Source organism: Bactrocera dorsalis, chromosome 2, assembly GCF_023373825.1.
Source record: "Bactrocera dorsalis isolate Fly_Bdor chromosome 2, ASM2337382v1, whole genome shotgun sequence".
In the NCBI taxonomy this organism is placed as follows: Eukaryota; Metazoa; Arthropoda; class Insecta; order Diptera; family Tephritidae; genus Bactrocera; species Bactrocera dorsalis.
The window spans coordinates 70,160,533-70,188,256 of NC_064304.1; the positions used below are offsets into that span (position 1 = coordinate 70,160,533).

Sequence of the window (27,724 nt, forward strand, 5' to 3'; positions counted from 1 at the left end):
ACCACAACACCCATTTGCTTAGCTGCCTTATCCATTCTGGAGACGCGGGTGTTGAGACCAATGATATCAATATCATAGGCCGACGCCAGTAACTGTACACTCGTATATAAAATGGTACCTTTTCTGTTAAGTTCTAAATCTCTTTCCCACTACGAATCCCACACCGAATTTGCACTCCTTTATATGGCCATTGAAGTTGATGGCACAAGGACCTACTCGTCTCAATCCTTGTCCCGTCCGCCGCATTTCTGGGACGGCGGTGATGCCAACCTTCACTTTAGCGGGGACATCAACCAGATGGGCAGCGGCACCTTCCCAATTAAGGAAGGGGATATTCCAGGTGCATGCCCTCAAACCGTAATATTAATTCTGAGTATGCTTAAATTTTTACATTGAGGCCGTTTTCTACGTGGTGGGTCCCAAATTCAGCGCACAATCGTATGATGGGGCCTTCTCACTTTAACTCGCCTGATTTTCTTTGGCTACCCTGATGATATTTGTACTAGGACCGGAAGTCGTGAGCTGCTTGAGCCATATGTAAAAGAATCGTTTCTGACCTGTCCCAAGTGAACTTCATCCTCGATTGGATAATATCATATACATATAAATGATAAGAATGATGAGAAGAGATGAGTTCTGGATGTCTGTCTGTCCGTTCGTTCGTCCTTCCATATTAACTGTAAATTGTGTAAAAATAGAAAGATCGCAACGAAACTTGGTACACGTGCTCGTTGTAAAGAAATAGGGAACGACTTCCATGGGCGTAATCGAACCACAGCCCACAAATCGCAAATAAATGAAAATGTTTAATAATTAAGATATGTAGTAAAACCGTAATTTCGCAAAAACAAAGCACCAGCTTGCTATAAGTTTATCAAAAAAAGGTGTGGCACCGCCTTCGAAGAGGTTTAAGGTACAAATCTCTTAAGCCTTTCAAGTCATAATAAAAATAATGGTTTAGGACAAATCCCATAAATACTATTACCAATGCTGTAAAGCGGAGGGGATCTCACAATCCTCATACAACGGTTCTGTTAAAAACTACTAAAACCGCGATAAATCATTAATTAAATACATTAATACATCCGAGATGGTGTGAGAGGGTTTTGTAGGTTCTGGGGTCAAAATTACAATATGGGATTGGCACGGCCAACCCCAACTCGACCGATATCGACCAAACTTGGCACGTAACCTTATCTTGACATTTGGATTATAGTACAGTACATAAAGCATCGAAGTTCACATATAAACCATTTTTAAATTATATCTGATTCATTCACTTTCCGGCACGCAAACACAAAATTTTTTAATGTATCAGGAATAAACTTTGCTACCTAAGGATGGAAAAATGGACAGGTAACGAATATATGGACTCTTATCGAACGTTTCGAAAATAACGAGCATATCCTTTCCTGATAACAATCAGGAAATCTCTAAGCCTCTATATACCTAATACAAAGATTTTCGAACTTCCAATTAATTTTACGCAACATATAATGGTCAATATGCATGTGCCTTATCTTAGTGAAAACGGAAACAAAAGAGAGTGTTTTACTAATAACAATATTTCTTTGCGCCTAAAATAGATAAAATCTTCTGAAAACTTGCCCTTGTCTCGATATACTAATATCAACTTTGGGCTCACTTTACCCATACACCGTACATGAGTGCCTTAATGAAACCCGGGAATTATAAATTTCAAACTTCCTTTTGGCCTTAAACGATATATAAGAATTATCTCTATTTATCATTATCCTATAAATATGTGTTTTTTTAAAAAGCCTAATGACGAATTGGTTTTCAGTGAATGAGCTATATATTCATGTTCTTAAGTATATCTGAGCTATGCCCAAATTAATGTTTTGTTTTTGTTAGTTATAACTGTTCCATATGTATATATTTTTATGTCATTGCATTGAACTTTGCTTTTGGACCCCGCCAGTAATATTTTTTTCTGGTTAAACTGAGGAATTATTCTGAGACATTTCCAATTATACAATCCGAAAGATCCCATTACATTTGCCTCCACTGTCTTTTTTATGGCGTATTTTAATATTTTTTTTCTGGTTAAACTGAGGAATTATTCTGAGACATTTCAAATTATACAATCCGAAAGATCCCATTACATTTGCCTCCACTGTCTTTTTTATGGCGTATTTTAATATTTTTTTTCTGGAAAAACAAGCTGTTTATTAAAATAGTGATTGCCGTTAAGGGCCGATAAATTAAGATTTGATTAGATAGTTGAGATATCTATATACATATATAAAAATGAAACCCGTTTTCCGTTGTCACGGCATCACGCGTGAATGGCTGGACCGATTTCTTATGCAAAAAAATATACGAAAGTTGCCGGAAAACGCCTAAAAACAGTCCTTTTCTTTTTCCCATACAAACGTTTTATTTTGTATATACATATGTAAGTAAAAATGAATGTTTGTTTGTTAGTAACGCTAAGGCTAGAGAACGGCGAAACCAATCTTCATGAAATTTTCAGAAGTTGTTCGCTGTGGATCTGGAAAGGTTCAGAAATAAAAAAAAAACGTTTCATAAGAAAAAGGCGAAAAATTGGAAATTTCCAAAAATTGACTTTTTTCATACAATTCTTTTTTCTTTTGTTCTTCAATATTTTCATTTGTAAATTATTTGAATAGTTCAATTTCGGTCGCTTGCTCTTTTTTTACGGCTATTTAAAAAAAAAATTGAAAATTATTCAGTGAAAACTTTAAGTGTGTTTCAAACGAAGTGATCAATTACAGATTGAAATTTGTTACGAAGCCACGAAGAGGTCCATAGTATATTTTCTTTGATTTTCGTTACATTAATTTTCCAAAAATAAGTATTTATTAGTTTGTTCGATATTTTTTGGCACTACATGATGAGCAAAATGTTTTTCGCATTGCAAATGGAGCATTTTACATCAGACTTTCATGAACTACAAATTCCCCGCTTTCGATCTCCTGAACTAGAAGCATTTTTAGATCAGGCCACTTGTGCTTGTCTCAATAACTGCGCTGAAAATTGTTGTTGAGGTAATTTAGTGCGTTTCATCATATATGGCTCAGCCAAAGAAAGTGCAAGTTGCCGCAAAAAATTTGGTCTCCTCCGATTCCGATCAGCTGGAGTCCATGAAACATCGATTTCGGAAAAAAGTATGTACGCATTCAAAGCGGATATATCTAATACATATATTTGCAAATACAATGTTTGGCCATCGATTTGTTTTGCGTTTCGTCGTGTAGGAGCCAATCATTTGATCAGCTGTATCAACGCCACCTAAAGATATGAAACATAAAAAATTTTTGGCAGGCAAAAAACTATTTGTAGTAAACCTTTTGTTGAATTGTAATAAGAAACAATCTCTGGTTTTTTCTTCGGCCCACTCTCATCAACTTTATCTTTCTTGTGCATTGCTTGCTTTGTTTTTGTGAGTGATGTATGATACTAATGTCGCAATGTCATTGAATGCAAATGTAGATTTTTACAATGGAACATTCTTCACAGTCAACAATTTCGGAGGAATGAAAGTTTTATTTTTGCGAACCGTTCCCACATATGTAAGTTTTCTCTCATGAAGTTTTTTTACCAACTCAAATGTGGAAAAAAAATTGTCAGCTGTTATATTTTGCCCTTTCAAACCTTCTGTCAAGTCCAATGCAACGCGTTCTCCTTGGTTCTTTTCGGGCTTAGCATTTCTAGGTTTACCAAGGTATGGTTGTATTTTCCATACGTAGCCGGACTTTGAGTCCACGGATAACCAAAACTTCAAACCATATTTTGCTGGTTTTGATGGCATAAACTGTCGAAAAGAACATCGCCCCCTGAATGCAACAAGTTGCTCATCAATCGTGACATTTTCATGTCAGTTGAAGAAGTTGTTGCCAACGGTCCCACAAGTCACGAATAGGAGCAAATTTATCACTACTACGCGTTTGTTGTCGACTCAAAACATCATCGAAACGAAGCGCACTAATAATCTTGTGGAATTGATTTTCAGATATAATTGATCGGAAAATTGGGCGACCAAATTTTGAATCAAATAAACCATGAACATCTTCATTTTTACCGGTGTCATTGAGTAAGTTTATATTAGTAAAATATTTTACTGAAATAAGAAAAACAAGAATGTACTCACCGACATACGCCTGCAAGCACAGCTATATATGCGCGAAGTATGTCATCATCAATATCACCCCATTTGTCATCGAACTTGACTCGCATAAACATTCGTGATTCTCTACCACAAAAAGCCAAAAGGGGGAATCCCGCAATTATTTTTTGCACTAGCTATGTTGAGTAAAGAAAAATGCAAAACGGGGGAACCCCTCGCCTAGTTTTTATCTTACCAGAGTTGAGTAAATAATAAAATTATAATATTTAGCAAGTATTGAACCAAACTAAATATGAAGACTAAGATTAAATTGTTATTTTGTATGAAAACTGCAGTATGGACCAAATGGTCCTCTATCCTAAGATTCGTAAGTTTTTTTTAACCTAACAGCAGGGTTAAACGTGGAATGCATCGTCGAAAAATAGTTACGCGGAAAGCAAGACCAACCAATAGATTGACATCCAGGTGCGTTCTCAACTAATTCCTTAGGACGAATTTACATAATCCACCAGGAAAACGACGATTGCTAATACCTTCGGTTGCTATTGATAAATGCAGGGGGTTCAATTTCATTTGAGTCATTGCGCACTGTGAATGGTAGAGTGTGTGTAACTGTTTGAGAAGCATGCAAGCAATTACAATTGCTGGACCATGATAGTAAATGTAATCAAACGATGGACGATTCGATAGCTACTTCGCCTGCCACTGAAGTTCGCACACTTTTCGCGATGGTCATTTCGACATATAAGCCTTCAAAGCCGCGTTAATTTTGGAATACGAACAAAATTACATTGCCGAAGACATTTTACATCATATTCGATAAAAATTGGAAATAGGCAAGTTTCGGTTCCAGTGGTTTGATATCAATTCTACCTGCCTTTTGTCAATTCACTTCAACGAAATATGAACTCATCACGAATGTTTATGCCAAATTTGACAAATTATCGTAATTACGATTGAATGAGTGCGTGCCAGTTATACGTGGCGTGTTCCCGAGTTGGAAAACCATCTTCTCTGTACATTTACGCTCCGGAATAGAAACAAAAAAATGTTGTTTATCAAACTGCGTTACATGGAAAAAAATTTAGAAAAATCGAAAATAAAATATTTTTAACACAACGTAAATTCAACTTTATTTTCATTTCAAACACACATAATTTCACACAGGACAACGTATGCGGCGTCAGCTAGTAGTAAATAAATGTAGTTAAATGATTTATAAATTTCCTGACTTAAGACCAACTGAAAAAAGACGCTGCCTTGTAAGCCGGTTAGTCTGAGTCACTCCCGCTTTCGGAATTTTGTTGGGTTGACACTTATTCATTGGTGTCGATTCACCCCATCACAGATACTTAACTTTGGGCAGATGTACACATTTAAAGTAAACCCTTCATCTCTGCTTCTTCGATCGGATACTGCTTACTGAAACATTTGCAGCTAACCTGCATATCAGGAGGCCGTGCAACCATCCGCTAACCCCAGAATAGCCGAACTGAGGTTAGTACATGGGTCTTCTTATTTTGAAAAAATTATTGATGAAGTCGTTAGAGATGCTGATGCAACTAACACAAATATATGTATGCAGGAATATCAGAATACTTCAATTTGTTTATATATTTATTTATTAACACACTCAGCACCTATACATAGTTTTTTTTCTTCTACATGTTGAGTATTAAGAGAGAAATTTTCGAAGAATAACAATACTTTGAAGAAAAGAATATAATAACAAATGTTAGAATTAGTTAAGATCAGAATCACAAAACTTTAAGCAATATCACTTCTTTATTTACTAATTTACTTATTTATCAGAATATCAGGTAAGAATTAAACGTTTAGCTTTACTTTTAATTTTTATTTTGCAGACATGTCGAAAACATTTGTACGGTCAGCATACTCATTAATTACATTCGCGATCCTATAGGTCGGTGCACGAATGTTGTATATCGATCTAACTATTGGTAAGTTCAATAACTCTTGACTTTCGCAAGTTTACTTTGTACTCAATGAACTCAAATATTTCCACCAACTCTGGAACATCCCAATGTCCATTAATGATATTAACTCCGGTGCAGAAATTTAGATATTTTCTTCTATTGGCCAGTGTGGGATAACTAGGTTCTAGTGCATCAATTGCACCTCTTGAGTCTTTACTCATATTATGACGATATTTTAAGTGTCTGTTAAACTTTTTGAAGTTTTACTTCTTATACGACACCGGAAAAGGTTGCGATAGATTCAGGTTGCGCAAACTTGCTCAATATGAATCTAACGCAACCTTGCTCCATATGAATGTAACGCAACCTTGTCTGCGAAGATGTTCGAGTAACAAGCGAAGCGGTGGCAATCGGCGATCGTTTGTTCGTTTCTTTCGGTACAGCTCGGCTTTTCTACCAACAACACAATGTTGCCATGCTTATGCTGTTGTTGTTTTCGTAGAACAATGTTTCAATTTTTGGTTGGGGACATATTCACATGTGTGCGCATATGTATGTTTGTATGCTTGTGCATTATTGAAGTTATACTCCTTTTTCTTTTGTTTGTCTTTCATTTCTGCGAATTCTCAACTATTTTGCATATCTTCTGGTTGAAATACTCTGCGTTGGCCGTTGAAAAATTAATACTATACTTCACAGAATCATTTCTGTGTGTCTTCATTTCCATTTTTGGACATCGACCCGCGATGACGAGGTATATCGTTTTATCTGACAGCGTGAGGTTTAAGAAGTTCATTTTTAATTTTGTCTTGTGGCATATAAGAAAAGATGTTTCTTCGAAAATCGTTCGCTTACAACGGATAAAACGTGTTCTGAGTGGTGATTTTAATAAATAAATTCATTCCTTTCATTTCTTCAAAAAAATTAATGACCTTTAGAAATATGCAAATTTGCATTATTTCGTTGTCATTTCCATATTCGTAGCAATATAATTTCTATGGCATAAGTAAAGTAATGGCCTCCGATTGTCACCCCTTGCCGCTTTAGCAGCTTCGCCTACAAACATGCGTAAATATGTATGTATGTATACGTATGATCGTGAATATGAAGCGCCTGCGCTTGTGGAATTTGCGCCTGTTTTTGTTGTAAAATTTACCACACTTGTTCTTCGCCAGTTTGGCTGCCATATTGACTTGTTAAGATCAATTTTTTGTTGGTGACATATTCATATGTGTGCACATATGTATGTTTGTATGCTTGTGCATTATTTGTTTGGTAATGTATGCAAATATATGTACATATAAGTATATATGAATGTATGAACATGCAAGTCAATGCGCGCACATGTAAGTACATATATTGATAAGTTATGAAAATATGATTTCAATTTCTGAACGCGCACATGCGTATACATACACTCATATGAGCATGTGCAGATACACAAGATAGGATAGAAGATGTATGTATGCCTTTTAACATCGTATACTATACAAATAAATATTTTTCTTACTAATAGAAATTAAATTTATCACAGCAATATTATGTATATGTAACTTTTCAAATAGCTTAGGTATTGCGGATTGAATGCAGACTTGTCTATAGTTACTCACGTCGATCTTTCTTCCAGCCTTAAATATAGGTACTACGTATGCATCTTTCCAGCAATTGGGAGAAATTTCCAATTTTAATGATTTGTCTAACAGAAAACTCAGTGGTTCACACAAACCCACAGAACATTTTCTTAGAAAGAAGTTCCAAATACCATCTGGGCCTGAGCCTTTGCTAGGATCAAGAGCTAACATCATTTTCAATAATTCACCAAAGGTGATTTCAAGATCTTCCAAGTTGCTATTACAATTTTCCAGCCGCTCCAATAAGAATGTGATGTCCTCTTGTAGTAATGTGTCCACTTTCTGATAAATTCTGCTAAAGAAAAGTTTGTTATTGGAAGATTTAATAGCCTTGGAAAGTAAATAAAGCGTAAGTAAGTAAGTCATCACATGATGATATTACCTACAAACCACCTGCCAGCCTATTACAAAAAAAGAAGCCTATGAAACCAGCTGTGAATGCAAACGTTAGAGATATTGTCGCCATCCCAACCTGGAACTTACAAAGCTTACACCAAAATGCCGAACAAAAGAAAAAACCATTGAAAACCACTCTTTAAAAATAAAAACTGGTGGTTGCATTTTGACGGGAAAAAATTGGAAAGAAGGTATATCAGGTCGTAGTACTAAAAAATGCTTCTAAGGAAGTAAAATTAGGTGTACTAGTTCTGAATGATGAAAAAGCGTCGACGATATTTCACGGAATAAAATAATTATTATGTGATTTCGACTTGTTGGAATCAATTAAAATGATAATTTGCGATACAACCAGTGTGAATACTGGCAGACACCATGGTGTTGTCACTCGCCTACAAAATTTTTTCAAATCCTTTTCATTGCCCGCTCCACAGTATATTGGTTGTCAACATCATGTGCTAGATTTGATGTTAAAACATGTCATGGATGAGCTTTTAGAGGGAAACACATCATCGCCCAATATTTCATACAATTTTATTCCAAATTTAATAGAAAATTACGATGATCTAAAAAAGAGTATGAACAAAATAAAGAGTGTATTAAGGTTAAAAGCATTAAATGGCGAAATGACATGCAATACTTACATATATGAATTGGTCGAATCTTTTAAATACTTCGAATGAACGTTTTCCCTACATAAAATTTAAAGCAATACCAGCAGTCAGTAATGCCCGTTGGAATTCCAGAGCTATTTTGGCACTTTTAGCCTTTATACTTATTCTTGAATATCGTTTGCAATTATATCCTATTTGTAAGTATGTGTGCGGTGCTTGGAGCGAAATCTGGTTTTCCGATCATACTTTCAACAAAAATAATTTCGCCACACTACAGAAATATTGGCCGGCTTCACAAAAGCAAATGAATGTTTTCTCAGACATTGGGTAAATAAACCATCAGCTATTAAGGAAGTTCAGCGAAGTAACATCTGCGCAGAGCGTGCAATTAAAATTGTGCAAGACATTTTACCATTGTGTATATCATCACATACTTTAAACTTAAAACTTATTTCATGTAACAATTGACAAAAATGTAAAAAATAAAAATATTAAAAAAAAAAATTTAAAACAAATTTTGACTTTTTTTAGAAATCCATTTTTGCGCGGAACGTTTTTGAACCGAAATCATCTAAAAAAGTGATATTCATTACTTGTACAATATTTGCCACCACGTGGTGGTATGCCAAATTTTTCGTCAAAATTTGTTATATGCCTAATCAGCACCTTCCGCCTTGAGGTCATTTTACTCCATACTAGACGGTAATCCTTTGGCTGTGCTTTTTTTCATTCTTATAAATTTCCAGAAATATACAGGGTCAGATTTAATCTTCTCCTCAGCGCCTTTGGTAAAGTTTTCATAGCATTGACTACATTACCCTTTACATTCTTTTCTCAGTTTCCTAAATATTTCATAGTCCAAGTAACTTCCAGACCACTTATATCTGTGATGCGCTGTCCTTTTCAATTTCATCTTGTGAATTAGAAGTCTACTAAACCAACAAGGATAATTGTAATCCTTTCTTACCGAGTGCGGCACATACATAGTTATTAATTCCTTCAGAAATGATTCCGTAAAAGTGTTCTACCATACTATCAATATCCTTCAATTCGGACATAGGAATCCAGTTTGCTTGAAGAAAATAATTATTTAGAGCACCGTAGTCGGCTTTTTTGAAGTCCAAATATTCCACCGTTTACTGTCTGATAGTCTCATGTAGTACAACTTCAATTCCAATAGTGGGATGGTACTTGTCCTCTGGGACCACAGGAGCTATTCCATTAGCAAAAAAACACAATTAGTAAAGCATAAATCCAGAAATTGACCGACAGAATTACAGATCTTATTAATTTGAGTCAAACCCAGTAGAGAATACTCCGCAATCACCAAACCCGCCTGCTTTGATTCTCCAATAAATTCTTCTTCACCTCCAGTCCTGATCCATTTAGTGTCCGGAAGGTTGTAGTCACCAAGAAGCGGGATTTTACAACCAGGATATCTATTCACTATATTTACCGAGTCCTGTATGTGTTTAGCATACACATTGCAGTCTCCATTCGGTGGAATGTAAACACATCCTGCAATCAAATCATCATTCTTAAGTTTAATCTTTACAAATAACTGCTCAATCCCTGGTGAGCAACATTAATTAAACCATCCCGAAATATTCGTTTCACTGCAATAAACACTCCACCTCCACTTCGTTTCATAATGTCCTCACGATCTTTCCTACATAACTGATACGTATTGTTTGTAACCTCCCCGTCTTTCATACTATCGTTCAAGTATGATTCTGTAACGCACACAACCTCCGGATCACTAGACGCAGATATTGTATAAAATTGACTCGGCTTAGTGTGTAAACCCCTGACATTCTGATAAACAATAGTGATATTTGTTATTGCTCCTCCGATATTAGGATTCTTGGCCGAAAATTTACATTTTTATCGATAAACGGCTCCCCAAATTTGTATCTAATGACCAGATTTTTTTCTCCTTTCTCTTCTCTCACTTTCAACTCGCTGTGCAATTTCTTTATCTTTTCTCTCTGGGCTAATGTCAAGTCCTGTTCTTTAGACGGAAGTGCGATTTTCACTGGACGAATCTTGTCCTTTGCTGCTTTACCAATTCTATTGATTTTGATATCATCCATCTCAATACCACAATCATCCAGTAGCAGTTGAATGAATTTTGTTTTATCATCCAACTGTCTCTCCGAACCAGTATTCTTGTCTGATTCTTTAAAGTTGTACCCGATGATGCTTCCTTTGCCTTGTTTTCATATACATTTTTTATTAATTTCTCTACCCTTTTTTAGTTTTTTGCAAACTTTTGATCCAATAATTTATCAAAGCATTCTAATATTTTATTCATGCCTGGAGCATCACTATAACCCTCACCGGCCACGCATTCCGACTCCGGGACAACGAAGCTAACCTTCAATTCGCATCTGTCACTCATTTTTATCCAGACCACTGCAGCTCATATGATACTACTTTTTACAATTAATACAGCTGAAACTTCTAATGTTTCCTTTAATTACACTATTACACTCAACACGAACACGTTTATTCGGCGCCATGGTTGCCATATATACTATTTTATTATGTTTTTTCACCACTATAACGTTTTTATTTTTATAATTGTACGCATCACCTAAACCTTGTCGAGAGAGATTTAGTTATGTATATATACAAGTATAAACGATCAGGATGATGAGACAAGTTGAAATCCAGACCGTTCGGTTTGTCGGTTCGTACGTCAGTGCAAACTGTAACTTGAGCAAAAATTTATATCTTGTTCAAATTTCTTTGACAAAAAAATGGGAGTAATTGTACCACATACATACATACTTATATATGCCATAGCTAATCTCCTAATTAAAATATAAAACTGAAATTTGCACAAGAGCTCGCGGTAGTAAGTAGCAACTTTGAAAAAGAGGGCGTGGCACCATCCTCTATTGAGTTTTATGTACATATCTCCTAAACAACCTACAGCTACTACAACCAAATTCGCCTAGCAGTAATACAATATTATAAGAACTCATACCGACTGTGTGAAAATAGATGAAGTCTGAGGATAACCCCGATCACTCTCCATATAACGGTACTGTTGCTACTTCTTAAAGCTCAAAAAATCAATAAGTAAATACGACACTTTTATTTGAAAACACATATATATCAAAATCCACCCCAGCGAGTTACAGAAAATGGGCGATATCAAACTACGGCCATGCCTACTTTCCATATATAGTAAATGAGTTAAGCCTCCCCCTAACTCCACCTGTGAAAAACTGGCGCACTCTAATACGACCGCGCAATTCACCACCACAACGCAACTCACCACACCTGTGCTCCTACCCACTCCACAAAAAGGATGGGCAAAGGGAAAGCAGTCAATTCGTCGGACACTATCCGCACAGCAAAACATTCGTTCAAAGCCTCATCAATTGGTTCTACACAATTCGGTCGTTAACAGACACACTGCGCCGCGTCGATACCCACGTTACTCAACATCTGTCGACACCGATTCTGTGCGCTTCGGAAATACAATTAACTTCTCAGCGGTCCTCTGTGATATGGTCGTCACTACTTTGTTCAATCACTTCTTTTAATTTCATGAAAAATCATAAAAAATAAAGTTAATTCTGAAAGTGTTTACTATTTAATCACCAATAATGTGTTTCATTTTGCATAGTGAATGATTTAATAAAAACTAAAAATTAAGTGCTGGATGTTTCCCACTAAATTGGGCATCCAAATGTTTATGGCCCTTTGAGCCTTAACGAAAGGCACCTTTGGTTTACAAACAAACAGACATATTAAAATTAAAAATAATTTTGGTGGCAAAATTCAAATGCGATACTGAAAGTGAAAGATATACATATATATGTATGTATGTACATACATTAAGTGCCCTGGATAAAACCAAAACATAAAGTGCAGTGACACAAATAGAACAAAAAAATAAAATAAAATGAACAAAAAAACGAACAAACGAAAGTGGAGTGCAGTGCTCTTAAAATATGTATATAAAAGGTGAACACAAAAACAAATTACAAGAAAAATCCAAATATAAATAACAGTTCCAGCAAAAAAAAAAAAAAACAGACAGAACATTAGGCGCGAAACCTAAAAATGAAACTAAAAACGGCGCGAAATCTAAAACTTCAATAAAACAATAAAATTCAACAAATATATACAAAAACAAACAATCGGGCGCGAACAATTATAACAAATATACAAATACCAGCCAAGAAAGTATCCAGAGTTATTCATTTCCCCACTCTCATCGCCCGAACGGAATATACACACAGCAGCACAAGGTGGTAGTCAGCTGCAGCACAGGACGGGGAACAAAGCAAGAAGAGATGATAGGGCAACATATGTAAAAAATTGGAAAGAAGGTATATCAGGTCGTAGTACTAAAAAATGCTTCTAAGGAAGTAAAATTAGGTGTACTAGTTCTGAATGATGAAAAAGCGTCGACGATATTTCACGGAATAAAATAATTATTATGTGATTTCGACTTGTTGGAATCAATTAAAATGATAATTTGCGATACAACCAGTGTGAATACTGCCAGACACCATGGTGTTGTCACTCGCCTACAAAATTTTTTCAAATCCTTTTCATTGCCCGCTCCACAGTATATTGGTTGTCAACATCATGTGCTAGATTTGATGTTAAAACATGTCATGGATGAGCTTTTAGAGGGAAACACATCATCGCCCAATATTTCATACAATTTTATTCCAAATTTAATAGAAAATTACGATGATCTAAAAAAGAGTATGAACAAAATAAAGAGTGTATTAAGGTTAAAAGCATTAAATGGCAAAATGACATGCAGTACTTATATGAATTGGTCGAATCTTTTAAATACTTCGAGAAAAATGAACGTTTTTCCTACATAAAATTTAAAGCAATACCAGCACTCAGTAATGCCCGTTGGAATTCTAGAGCTATTTTGGCACTTTTGGCCTTTATACTTATTCCTGAATATCGTTTGCAATTATATCCTATTTGTAAGTTTGTGTGCGGTGCTTGGATCGAAATCTGGTTTTCCGATCATACTTTCAACAAAAATAATTTCGCCACACTACAGAAATCATTGGCCGGCTTCACAAAAGCAAATGAATGTTTTCTCAGATATTGGGTAAATAAGCCATCAGCTATTAAGGAAGTTCAGCGAAGTAACATCTGCGCAGAGCGTGCAATTAAAATTGTGCAAGACATTTTACCATTGTGTATATCATCACATACTTTAAACTTAAAACTTATTTCATGTAACAATTGACAAAAATGTAAAAAATAAAAATATTAAAAAAAAAAATTTAAAACAAATTTTGACTTTTTTTAGAAATCCATTTTTGCGCGGAACGTTTTTGAACCGAAATCATCTAAAAAAGTGATATTCATTACTTGTACAATATTTGCCACCACGTGGTGGTATGCCAAATTTTTCGTCAAAATTTGTTATATGCCTAATCAGCACCTTCCGCCTTGAGGTCATTTTACTCCATACTAGACGGTAATCCTTTGGCTGTGCTTTTTTTCATTCTTATAAATTTCCAGAAATATACAGGGTCAGATTTAATCTTCTCCTCAGCGCCTTTGGTAAAGTTTTCATAGCATTGACTACATTACCCTTTACATTCTTTTCTCAGTTTCCTAAATATTTCATAGTCCAAGTAACTTCCAGACCACTTATATCTGTGATGCGCTGTCCTTTTCAATTTCATCTTGTGAATTAGAAGTCTACTAAACCAACAAGGATAATTGTAATCCTTTCTTACCGAGTGCGGCACATACATAGTTATTAATTCCTTCAGAAATGATTCCGTAAAAGTGTTCTACCATACTATCAATATCCTTCAATTCGGACATAGGAATCCAGTTTGCTGGAAAAAAATAATTATTTAGAGCACCGTAGTCGGCTTTTTTGAAGTCCAAATATTCCACCGTTTACTGTCTGATAGTCTCATGTAGTACAACTTCAATTCCAATAGTGGGATGGTACTTGTCCTCTGGGACCACAGGAGCTATTCCATTAGCAAAAAAACACAATTAGTAAAGCATAAATCCAGAAATTGACCGACAGAATTACAGATCTTATTAATTTGAGTCAAACCCAGTAGAGAATACTCCGCAATCACCAAACCCGCCTGCTTTGATTCTCCAATAAATTCTTCTTCACCTCCAGTCCTGATCCATTTAGTGTCCGGAAGGTTGTAGTCACCAAGAAGCGGGATTTTACAACCAGGATATCTATTCACTATATTTACCGAGTCCTGTATGTGTTTAGCATACACATTGCAGTCTCCATTCGGTGGAATGTAAACACATCCTGCAATCAAATCATCATTCTTAAGTTTAATCTTTACAAATAACTGCTCAATCCCTGGTGAGCAACATTAATTAAACCATCCCGAAATATTCGTTTCACTGCAATAAACACTCCACCTCCACTTCGTTTCATAATGTCCTCACGATCTTTCCTACATAACTGATACGTATTGTTTGTAACCTCCCCGTCTTTCATACTATCGTTCAAGTATGATTCTGTAACGCACACAACCTCCGGATCACTAGACGCAGATATTGTATAAAATTGACTCGGCTTAGTGTGTAAACCCCTGACATTCTGATAAACAATAGTGATATTTGTTATTGCTCCTCCGATATTAGGATTCTTGGCCGAAAATTTACATTTTTATCGATAAACGGCTCCCCAAATTTGTATCTAATGACCAGATTTTTTTCTCCTTTCTCTTCTCTCACTTTCAACTCGCTGTGCAATTTCTTTATCTTTTCTCTCTGGGCTAATGTCAAGTCCTGTTCTTTAGACGGAAGTGCGATTTTCACTGGACGAATCTTGTCCTTTGCTGCTTTACCAATTCTATTGATTTTGATATCATCCATCTCAATACCACAATCATCCAGTAGCAGTTGAATGAATTTTGTTTTATCATCCAACTGTCTCTCCGAACCAGTATTCTTGTCTGATTCTTTAAAGTTGTACCCGATGATGCTTCCTTTGCCTTGTTTTCATATACATTTTTTATTAATTTCTCTACCCTTTTTTAGTTTTTTGCAAACTTTTGATCCAATAATTTATCAAAGCATTCTAATATTTTATTCATGCCTGGAGCATCACTATAACCCTCACCGGCCACGCATTCCGACTCCGGGACAACGAAGCTAACCTTCAATTCGCATCTGTCACTCATTTTTATCCAGACCACTGCAGCTCATATGATACTACTTTTTACAATTAATACAGCTGAAACTTCTAATGTTTCCTTTAATTACACTATTACACTCAACACGAGCACGTTTATTCGGCGCCATGGTTGCCATATATACTATTTTATTATGTTTTTTCACCACTATAACGTTTTTATTTTTATAATTGTACGCATCACCTAAACCTTGTCGAGAGAGATTTAGTTATGTATATATACAAGTATAAACGATCAGGATGATGAGACAAGTTGAAATCCAGACCGTTCGGTTTGTCGGTTCGTACGTCAGTGCAAACTGTAACTTGAGCAAAAATTTATATCTTGTTCAAATTTCTTTGACAAAAAAATGGGAGTAATTGTACCACATACATACATACTTATATATGCCATAGCTAATCTCCTAATTAAAATATAAAACTGAAATTTGCACAAGAGCTCGCAGTAGTAAGTAGCAACTTTGAAAAAGAGGGCGTGGCACCATCCTCTATTGAGTTTTATGTACATATCTCCTAAACAACCTACAGCTACTACAACCAAATTCGCCTAGCAGTAATACAATATTATAAGAACTCATACCGACTGTGTGAAAATAGATGAAGTCTGAGGATAACCCCGATCACTCTCCATATAACGGTACTGTTGCTACTTCTTAAAGCTCAAAAAATCAATAAGTAAATACGACACTTTTATTTGAAAACACATATATATCAAAATCCACCCCAGCGAGTTACAGAAAATGGGCGATATCAAACTACGGCCATGCCTACTTTCCATATATAGTAAATGAGTTAAGCCTCCCCCTAACTCCACCTGTGAAAAACTGGCGCACTCTAATACGACCGCGCAATTCACCACCACAACGCAACTCACCACACCTGTGCTCCTACCCACTCCACAAAAAGGATGGGCAAAGGGAAAGCAGTCAATTCGTCGGACACTATCCGCACAGCAAAACATTCGTTCAAAGCCTCATCAATTGGTTCTACACAATTCGGTCGTTAACAGACACACTGCGCCGCGTCGATACCCACGTTACTCAACATCTGTCGACACCGATTCTGTGCGCTTCGGAAATACAATTAACTTCTCAGCGGTCCTCTGTGATATGGTCGTCACTACTTTGTTCAATCACTTCTTTTAATTTCATGAAAAATCATAAAAAATAAAGTTAATTCTGAAAGTGTTTACTATTTAATCACCAAATAATGTGTTTCATTTTGCATAGTGAATGATTTAATAAAAACTAAAAATTAAGTGCTGGATGTTTCCCACTAAATTGGGCATCCAAATGTTTATGGCCCTTTGAGCCTTAACGAAAGGCACCTTTGGTTTACAAACAAACAGACATATTAAAATTAAAAATAATTTTGGTGGCAAAATTCAAATGCGATACTGAAAGTGAAAGATATACATATATATGTATGTATGTACATACATTAAGTGCCCTGGATAAAACCAAAACATAAAGTGCAGTGACACAAATAGAACAAAAAAATAAAATAAAATGAACAAAAAAACGAACAAACGAAAGTGGAGTGCAGTGCTCTTAAAATATGTATATAAAAGGTGAACACAAAAACAAATTACAAGAAAAATCAAAATATAAATAACAGTTCCAGCAAAAAAAAAAAAAACAGACAGAACATTAGGCGCGAAACCTAAAAATGAAACTAAAAACGGCGCGAAATCTAAAACTTCAATAAAACAATAAAATTCAACAAATATATACAAAAACAAACAATCGGGCGCGAACAATTATAACAAATATACAAATACCAGCCAAGAAAGTATCCAGAGTTATTCATTTCCCCACTCTCATCGCCCGAACGGAATATACACACAGCAGCACAAGGTGGTAGTCAGCTGCAGCACAGGACGGGGAACAAAGCAAGAAGAGATGATAGGGCAACATATGTACATATGTATATCTTCTTCTTTACTGGCGTAGACACCGCTTACGCGATTATAGCCGAGTCAACAACAGCGCGCCAATCGTTTCTTCTCTTCGCTACGTGGCGCCAATTGGACATTCCAAGCGAGGCCAGGTCCTTCTCCACTTGGTCCTTCCACCGGAGTGGAGGTCTTCCTCTTCCTCTGCTTCCCGCGGCGGGTACTGCATCGAATACTTTCAGAGCTGGAGTGTTTTCATCCATCCGGACAACATGACCTAGCCAGCGTAGCCGCTGTCTTTTAATTCGCTGAACTATGTCGATGTCGTCGTATATCTCGTACAGCTCATCGTTCCATCGGATGCGGTATTCGCCGTGGCCAACGCGCAAAGGACCATAAATCTTCCGCAGAACTTTTCTCTCGAAAACTCGCAACGTCGACTCATCGGTTGTTGTCATCGTCCAAGCCTCTGCACCATATAGCAGGACGGGAATTATGAGCGACTTATAGAGTTTGGTTTTTGTTCGTCGAGAGAGGACTTTACTTTTCAATTGCCTACTCAGTCCGAAGTAGCACCTGTTGGCAAGAGTAATCCTGCGTTGGATTTCTAGGCTGACATTGTTGGTGGTGTTAATGCTGGTTCCTAAGTAGACGAAATTATCTACAACTTCAAAGTTATGACTGTCAACAGTGACGTGAGTGCCAAGTCGCGAGTGCGACGACTGTTTGTTTGATGACAGGAGATATTTCGTCTTGCCCTCGTTCACTGCCAGACCCATTTGCGTTGCTTCCTTGTTCAGTCTGGAGAAAGCAGAACTAACGGCGCGGGTGTTGAGACCGATGATATCAATATCATCGGCATACGCCAGCAGCTGTACACTCTTATAAAAGATTGTACCTGCTCGATTCAGTTCTGCAGCTCTAATAATTTTCTCCAGCAGCAGATTGAAAAAGTCGCACGATAGGGAGTCTGAAACCTCGTTTGGTATCGAACGGCTCGGAGAGGTCCTTCCCGATCCTGACGGAGCTTTTCGTGTTGCTCAACGTCAGTTTACACAGCCGTATTAGTTTTGCGGGGATACCAAATTCAGACATCGCGGCATAAAGGCAGCTCCTTTTCGTGCTGTCGAAAGCAGCTTTGAAATCGACGAATAGGTGGTGAGTGTCGATTCTCCTTTCACGGGTCTTTTCCAAGATTTGGCGCATGGTGAATATCTAGTCGGTTGTTGATTTACCAGGTCTGAAGCCACACTGATAAGGTCCAATCAGTTTGTTGACGGTGGGATTTAATCTCTCACACAATACGCTCGACAGAACCTTATATGCGATGTTGAGGAGGCTAATCCCACGGTAGTTGGCGCAGATTGTGGGGTCTCCTTTTTTATGGATTGGGCATAGCACACTTAAATTCCAATCGTTGGGCATGCTCTCATCCGACCATATTTTGCAAAGAAGCTGATGCATGCTCCTTATCTGTGCTTCGCCGCCGTGTTTGAATAGCTCGGCCGGCAATCCGTCGGCCCCTGCCGCTTTGTTGTTCTTCAGGCGGGCAACTGCTATTCGAACTTCGTCATGGCCGGGCAATGGAACGTCTGCTCCATCGTCATCGATTGGGGAATCGGGTTCGCCTTCTCCTGGTGCTATGTGTTCACTGCCATTCAGCAGGCTGGAGAAGTGTTCCCTCCATAATCTAAGTATGCTCTGGGCATCGGTGGCTAGATCACCTTTGGGGGTTCTACAGGAGTATGCTCCGGTCTTGAAACCTAATATGTATATACACCCCACAAAACATACAATACCGAGAACACAGTGAGCGTATTATGTCCTTTATTTATTTGATATACATATGCATGCCTAAAGATAATATAATTTTACCAAACACGGTAAAAGCCGAAATACCGTTTCGAGTAATATAGATATTTCAAAATATACATACATAAGCATATAAAAATATAGAAGCTTACTTTTTCGTACTTGAAACATACAAAATTACCAAAAATTAAGAAAAATTAAAATATTTACTAGTTACAAAATTCCGGCGGTACCCCTTATGCTTAATAAAGCAATAAGCAGGACTGCAGTGCATATTTACTTACATACGAACATATGCACATACATAAAAGCACAAAGAAAAATAACTTTTTTCAATTCCATTTCGTGCTCTCTTTCTATTGCAAAATATAGAAGCGTACCTTATGCTTACATACGGCATAGAATCTGTATTTCTGTACATACGCTACACTAGGTACCAAATTATTAAAAATATTAATTTTAATTAATTTTCCAAAAAAAAGGTTATCGTAACTTTCCGTAAAGAACTAAACGGAACGGTTAAGTAAAACTCACAAATTACGATTGTTGGAACGAATACAAAAAAAAAAAAATATTTTCACTAAATATACATTAGGTTGTGGACACAACCGTACAAAAAGCAGGGGTATACACAAAATTATTAACTTGAACAATATACTTTCAAACATACGTACATACATATATGTATATTTAAACATACACAAATATTCAAAGTCCACATTCTAGTTCTTTGGCAAACAAAAACAAGCAGGATTGCATGCAAAAAAGCGAATTGATCTCTCTAACGAGCTCTCAATTGCTTACGAACAAAGCATAACAAACAGTTCGTGCATACTTAGGCACAAAGCGAATTGATCTCTCTGACGAGCTGTCAATTGCTTAAGAACAGAAACATAATTATAAATACATAAAAACAAACTGTGCATACTTATTTAAATAGCGCATTGATCTCCTCAGCGAGCTCTCAATTGCATAAAACTTAAGTACCTTCACAGCAAATACATACATACATACAAGTCCAAGTATTAGGGTGTACCCAAATACTAACATATTAACATTAAAAGTGCGGATATTTCAAATAATATTATTTTACAAAAATGGTTAACAACAACAATAATCAAAATACACCTGCAGGAGCTACACTCCCAAAACAGGTTGCCTGCATGTGATACAGAAACGTTCTACGGAGGTTATGAAGAATTTCCGTCCTTCCGGGACATGTTTACAGCCGTTTACATCAACCATCCACAACTATCAAAGGCACAAAAACTGTATCACCTACGATACAAAACAAAAGGTCAAGCAGGCGAAATAGTTAAACAGTTCGCATTAAATGACGACTATTTCAATTTGGCTTGGGAAGCTCTAAAAGCTAGATTTGAAAATGAAAGAATACTGGTCGAGAAACAAGTAACGACACTATTAAACTTGCCTAAAATCAAGAAAGAAACAAGTGAAGAATTTGTAACACTACAATCCACTGTTTCAAATTGTTTGTCGATTCTATCGACATTAAATATTCCCACAGACAGCTGGGACCCAATTCTGGTAAACATTTGTACCGCCGCATTACCAGAAAAGTTGTTACTTCTATGGGAGCAATCGCTCTCATCACGAAAAAAGTTGCCAACGTGGCAACAAATGAAAGATTTTCTTACCACCCAATATGAAATTGCGGAAAGGTTAGAAGAAAGAATAATCAAAACTAAGAACATTAATCACGACCAAAATGGAAGTTTACATAGACCCCAAGCTGGAAGCAAAAATAAATCAAACATAATTTTTAACAAAATACAATCGTTAACATCTGAACAAAGAAAACATATCTTGCCTGAGGTTTAAAAACATAAATATTAACGAAAGGAACAACTTTGTCAGATCAAAAAGACTCTGTACAAATAATGTCCCACACACATAATCTTAAAAATTGCTGAAGCAAATTTAACTGCTTATATTGTCATAAAAGACATCATACAATACTTCATTACAGCAAATATCCGATCTCTCTCCAAAGAAGCGCTTTCACGAAATTAACCACGGGTTCAATTGCAAAAGCAAATCACGAACGCCAAAATACTAAAAATTGCCAAGAGACACCATGTTGCTCAAAGGCACAAAAAGTTCAAACGCTGCACAGCGAAACACAAAGTGGACTAGTTACAGAACTAGTACCACCATGCCAACTAAAGTTGAGTATAAAACAAACAAATACCTTAATTCACAATTAAGGAAATTTCGAATGTTAGGGAATCTTCCCCCTATAACAAACAAAACTCCAGAAGATCAGTATTGTGAAGACTTCTCTAAAGCCACAACTACTCGATCAAATAATGGCCGGTACGTCGTACAACAACCAATAGAGCCACAATTTTCTAATACTCCACAAATTGGTAGAAAAAACCAAGTCAGAGTTACCTCTGACAGTCCAAATTATTAAAAGCACATACAACTTTTCGGCCCCGCAGGATGGCTTTCGCCAATAATGAAAAAATAGTTCTGAACAGCTCCTAGAGCGGTGGCGGGCTACTAAACGCCAAATTAGTGCATATAAAAAAACATAAAATATACCAAAAGTGCCTCAAGAGGCCTAAATTGTCAAATAAATAAAATCGCAAAAGCAAGTTAAGGGATCACCATTCTCCCAATGCGATACAGTGACGCACCTACATTTACAAATAGCTAAGGTCGCTCTTATTGCATCTTTTTAAGCACTCCTCATAAAGGTAGTTGGTGAGAATCTATTGTAAAGCTTGAACATCCCACTTAAAATATTATAACTCCAATGAAGCCGTTCGCAATTAACGGCCACTCTCTCGCAAGATCCCTCTATTGTCACAGCCCTAACTCCAGGGCTACGGAGTACCCATTCTGGCTATATCTGAGCCAGGCGTGGAGTTACTATCCTTCATTAGCCGATCATAAATTAAATATCATAAAAAAATTGCAACAATTGCCAATAACACATAAAGGCCAATTAATAAATAACCCGCAAAATAAAGTTGCTTCTCTTAAGCATCTATTTGAATTTTTAAATTCAAATATGTATATGTATATGTGATATATTTTAAACCAAAATCTGTTTTCCACATACGCGAATAATTATGACAATATTACAACGCCAATTTAAATACTTTTGCTGTCAAATCCGTCGTCGTCAATTCGTCGGACACTAACCGCATAGCAACACATTCGTTCAAAGCCTCATCAATTGGTTCTATACAATTCGGTCGTTAACAGACACACTGCGCCACGTCGACACCCACGTTACTCAACATCTGTCGACACCGATCCTGTGCGCTTCGGAAATACAATTAACTTCTCAGCGGTCCTCTGTGATATGGTCGTCAATTTGTTCAATCACTTCTTTTAATTTCATGAAAAATCATAAAAAATAAAGTTAATTCTGAAAGTGTTTACTATTTAATCACCAAATAATGTGTTTCATTTTGCATAGTGAATGATTTAATAAAAACTAAAAATTAAGTGCTGGATGTTTCCCACTAAATTTGGCATCCAAATGTTTAGTAACACAACTTTAAATTCTATAACAGTGCTTAGAGTAAAAAAATTGGGGTAAAACTCGTCCTATACCTCATATAACTAACAAGTCCAATATACCTGAAGGTACTTCTCTTGCTTTAATCCTTGCAAATTGCAAGAATATGAAATATACCCGAACTTAGCTCTTCGGGGAAGGGGATCGAAAATAAATATACATATTTAAAAAGCTCATTCACTTATATACTCGTTGTATGTGACATCCACCACTCGAAAATTTATATGAATACTAGAGGACCCGCCCAAGTTTTACTGTGGCTTTACATAGGTAGTACTACTAATACCATCTATATGATTTCTATTAGTTAGATTATAAATATTATTTAAGGAATAATTGCATTTTTGGTGAAGCAGCTTGAGTTAGTTAACAAAAAAATGAATCATAAAGAATTTCGTGCGTTAAGAAAGAATTGGTTTTTGGGGTAAAAATACTATTGAATTTGGGCTGTGCATCAGTGAAATCAATCGAGTCCAATCGACTGTCAGCTTAGTGGACTGCATATTAATAAACGGTTCTCAAGCGTGAAAAGACAGAAAAAATCGGCTGGCAAGGTTATGGCATCAGTCTTTTGGGATGTCCGTGGTATATTATTCATCGAATGATAAATGAGCCAGTTTTAATTCATTGCATTGTGTATTAGATTGCAGTTATATTCTACCATTCCTAATATTTAGAAATTTTATAATTTTTCAGGAAGGATCAGTTTGAAATTGTACGCATATATGTAATCAGCGTTCCCGTTTAAATATTGCATTGCTCTGTGCAATGCTTCGAAAAGATTTCTGTATATCTCAAATTTTAATAGACCTTTTTATCTGAAGTGTTGATGCCATTATTTTTTTATGCCAGACCTTTTGCAATTGTAAATTGCCTGTCAAGATACCCCCTCCAATAGTTAGCAGGTATGAAAAAAATGTTATAATGCACGTTTACGCCAATTAGGGTTTGAATATTGGATACTGCGATGGTAGCGCCATCCATCGGTCAAACATTTAAAATTAGCAATTAATTACAAATGAAAAATTAATGTAAAAAAAATATTTTCCAGTGGACCAAATTGTAAATCTAAACCATTCTCGAATCTCCTTGAACATACACACAAAATTTCATCAAAATCGGTCCATCCGTTTAGGACCAGTTCAAATGCAAACACACGGTCAGAAGATTTATATATATAAAGATAAACCGGAATATTCAAAATTTACTGAATTTCAATTAAAATTTTTCCGGTATGAAACGATCGTTATGATACAAATGTGTTGGTAGAGAACATTTGTTGTGATCGATAATTTAATTTTTAGTGTTAATTTCTATTCAATTTGGTTGACTTGACATCTGTCAAAATTGTTCAATAACATTACGGTCATAAACAACATAATATTTTTTCATTCTGTTGAAAATGTTAAAATTTGTACCGAAAAGTTATGATTTGCGGAAAGTATTAATTTTTTGTTTTCATTTTAGTTACTTTACCATTTACTCACGTAGATAGTTAATTTATCACTCACATCTTAGCACCCACTCCGGAATGTCCAAATGATTGCCTTTAAATTCGTTAAGGTATTTATATACACAAGTTTTACACAATATTTTAAGAAAAAGTTTAAAGGAAAAATCTCCCGGGTCGGGTATGGAGAAACCGTAAATTGATTGGCTCCTTGGTCGGATACCAATGGATGTTGTACCAAGTGCAATATACGAGTATAAAAAACTCGAAAGAATGATTGGATGAGCAACTGATGAGGCAAGATGATTTGAGAAAAACGAGAAAAGCTGCTGCGCGCCGAAAATAGCAAAAAACGTCCGCTGATGTGAATTGCTCGTAGATCGTAATCGAAAGGGCCGTCCTCTTCCAGGACTAGGGTTTTTTGCTCGTTGGGCTGTGGAGAGTTATGGTGGGTTGATGTACGGCGTGTATTGGTGTGTGTGTGGGTGTAGACTGCTGCTTCCAATCGATGAGTGTTGTCTCCAAGTGGGGTGAGTGTGCCAGTGTTGCTTTGCGAGTGGTGTGTTGTGGTGGTGTATGAGGGCGGGAAGCTTAACTCATTTAGCCACGTTTGAAGAAAAGTGCTGCAGAGTTCCATCGAATGCTCGTCGATATTTCAATTGGCATGGTATTTACAAATTGCTAGAAGGATGGTCAAAGTGTAAAAAGCAATAGTCAATATTCTAAATTAATTTTTTTTACTTTCCAATTCAAAATGAGTATTTCATTTTTATAAAAAGGCGATCATTTCATACTTGTTTTTGAGGACCTTAATCACCGTTTCCAGCCATTGTCGAAAGTTCTATCGGTGTCGAGAATTCCTTGCTTATAAGAGAATAATTTTTCATGATCGGGCAAAGCAGTATCGACCGACCTGCTAAAGGCATGCTGAGCCCTTAACAGTTTACCCATCGGTATTATGTACCTCTGTACAGATCAATGAGTCTCTCCAACGTTTTCAATAGAAATTAGGATAGACTAATGAGCTTGGAACCCTTGGTACCGACATGTAATCTATTTGCGGGCTTCAGTTTAATTGAAACTTAAACCTGCCAACCTGGTTCATGACATCTTGAACGTTCATCGAAGTTGCATCATCAATCACCAGGACCCGGAAACTTGAAAGGTTGAATGAATTCAGCTTTATGGTTCAACGGAAAGGGAGCATACGGAAGTGTTAAGGTACTTCAGTAGAGGATTCACGACAGACCTCTACACTTCCGCAGAGGAAAGGCGTTCAATCTGAAACTATTATTTAAATTATTAGTGAAGGAATAGTTGTCTAAAACTATCCATTTCACAATCAAGGGATAAATTTCTCTAGAGACTAGCATCTCGTCAAAGTCCTCCGCCCTGATAGAAGTCACGAAAGTGGCGAAGTTTTCTATTATTAATTTCAAAATTATGATACATCACTTAATAAATTTTTTCTATTCTGTTCAAATATGTTATATCTTACAAATGTATTACGCACCCATTTAAAGCAAATTCAGTAAGTTCGAAAATAAATAACAATTTAATAATTATGTCTTCTATATAATTACAGTTCATTGCAACAATAACGGTATATTTGCTGGTGTTAATGCAGTTCAAGTTCACACTAAATTAAAAAAAAAAACGGGTAATGTATTAATTAACAAGAAAGAAAGGGTTAAGATAACTGAAAATTTACAAAACTCGCAATTTGTGAGGCTCAATGAAATTCATTTAATGTATTTTATTAAATTATATTAATGTCATATACTCACATGATTTCATTGTTACCTTTTAGTTATTTATGGTACACTAATATCAATCTTATTAACTTAATTATGATAAACGTAATATATGAAAACTTAATGGAAGAGAGATAAAGAGAATCATAGTTAGGGAAATTATTAAGTACTAGCTGACCCCGCAGCCGTTTTCCTGTATGAAATTATGTGTTTTGAAATGAAAAGAAAGTTGAATTTATATTGGGTTGAAAATCATTTATTTGCGATGTTTCTAATTTTTTTTTTGTTGTATACGCAGCTTGGTAAACAACATTTTTTTGGTTTCTTTTCTGGTGCGTAAAAGTGCAGCGAAGATGGGCTTCGAACTCGTGAACACTCCACGTATATCTGGGAGTGTGAAAAACGCATTTCCAGATTTATGCCAACTCTTCTAGCGACTACTCTTGTGTCCTGTTAATTGTCATTTCAAATGCAATTTCCCTGAAAACTGAATAGGTTTGAACTGAAATGGCAAATCGTTGGAACTCAAAAGAATTCGTAGAATCAAGCACTCTGCCCCTTGAATTCGATAGCTGCGTCACAATCAGTCGGGTTCCATTGCACAGTTTCAGCGCATGAAGATTTCGAAACATAATAATGACAGATCCAACTTTGAGACGCAAAGGATGCTGTGGCATACCAAGCCTCTCCAAAGAATTTTGAAATTCCACTGGATAATTCACGACTTCGTGTCATTGTCCAGGCGATCGGAATTTGCGCATTTCCAATTCTTAGCGAATACAATGTAAAATCCCATTGGCAATCTCATTTTTTTCGTAACCTGTAAGTGACGCGAATTTGAAGGCCGATATGTCGAAATTATTTTCGCGAAAAGTATGCGAAACAACTATCGCATTGTCCATCGTCTGTTTCCAGTGATTATCATGTTCCAGCAATTGCAATTGCTGGCATGCTTCGCAAAAAGTTGCACACACTGTACCATTCACGCAATGACTTAAGTGAAGTTGAACCGTGAGACGCACAACTGTCGGAAAACTTCCATGAATTGCAAAAGTAAATATTCTACAAAGCGCTTTATTGCAGTTCACGTATCGGCCCATTTGATACTTCCTGACCTCATCTCGTTCTAGACCAATAACCGCCATGTTGCTTTCTTTGGTGAGGTATTTGCAAACGTATTTGATCGATTTCACCAAACTATAATGTCAAACATTGACATGAGTTTTGAATGTGAATTAGACAACAGTGGCGAATATGGTACGATCCATATGTTGTGGACTTCGATATTCACTCCTCTAACCTGAATAATAAATGTTCTATTATTTATATTTGTTTGGTGAACTACGATGATAGAGTGGATATCCGTCATTTCCAGTTTGCGTT

The 27,724-nt window shown here is 36.3% G+C and overlaps 1 protein-coding gene and 1 pseudogene across 1 annotated transcript in view; both read left to right on the plus strand.

The window, feature by feature from the left end:
* The window catches only part of LOC125776742 (gustatory and odorant receptor 22-like), a 149,241-nt gene that overhangs the window by 115,999 nt on the left and 5,518 nt on the right, over window positions 1–27,724 (plus strand). The window lies entirely within an intron of this gene.
* Window positions 6,731–6,929, plus strand: LOC125776964 (small nucleolar RNA U3; annotated as a pseudogene).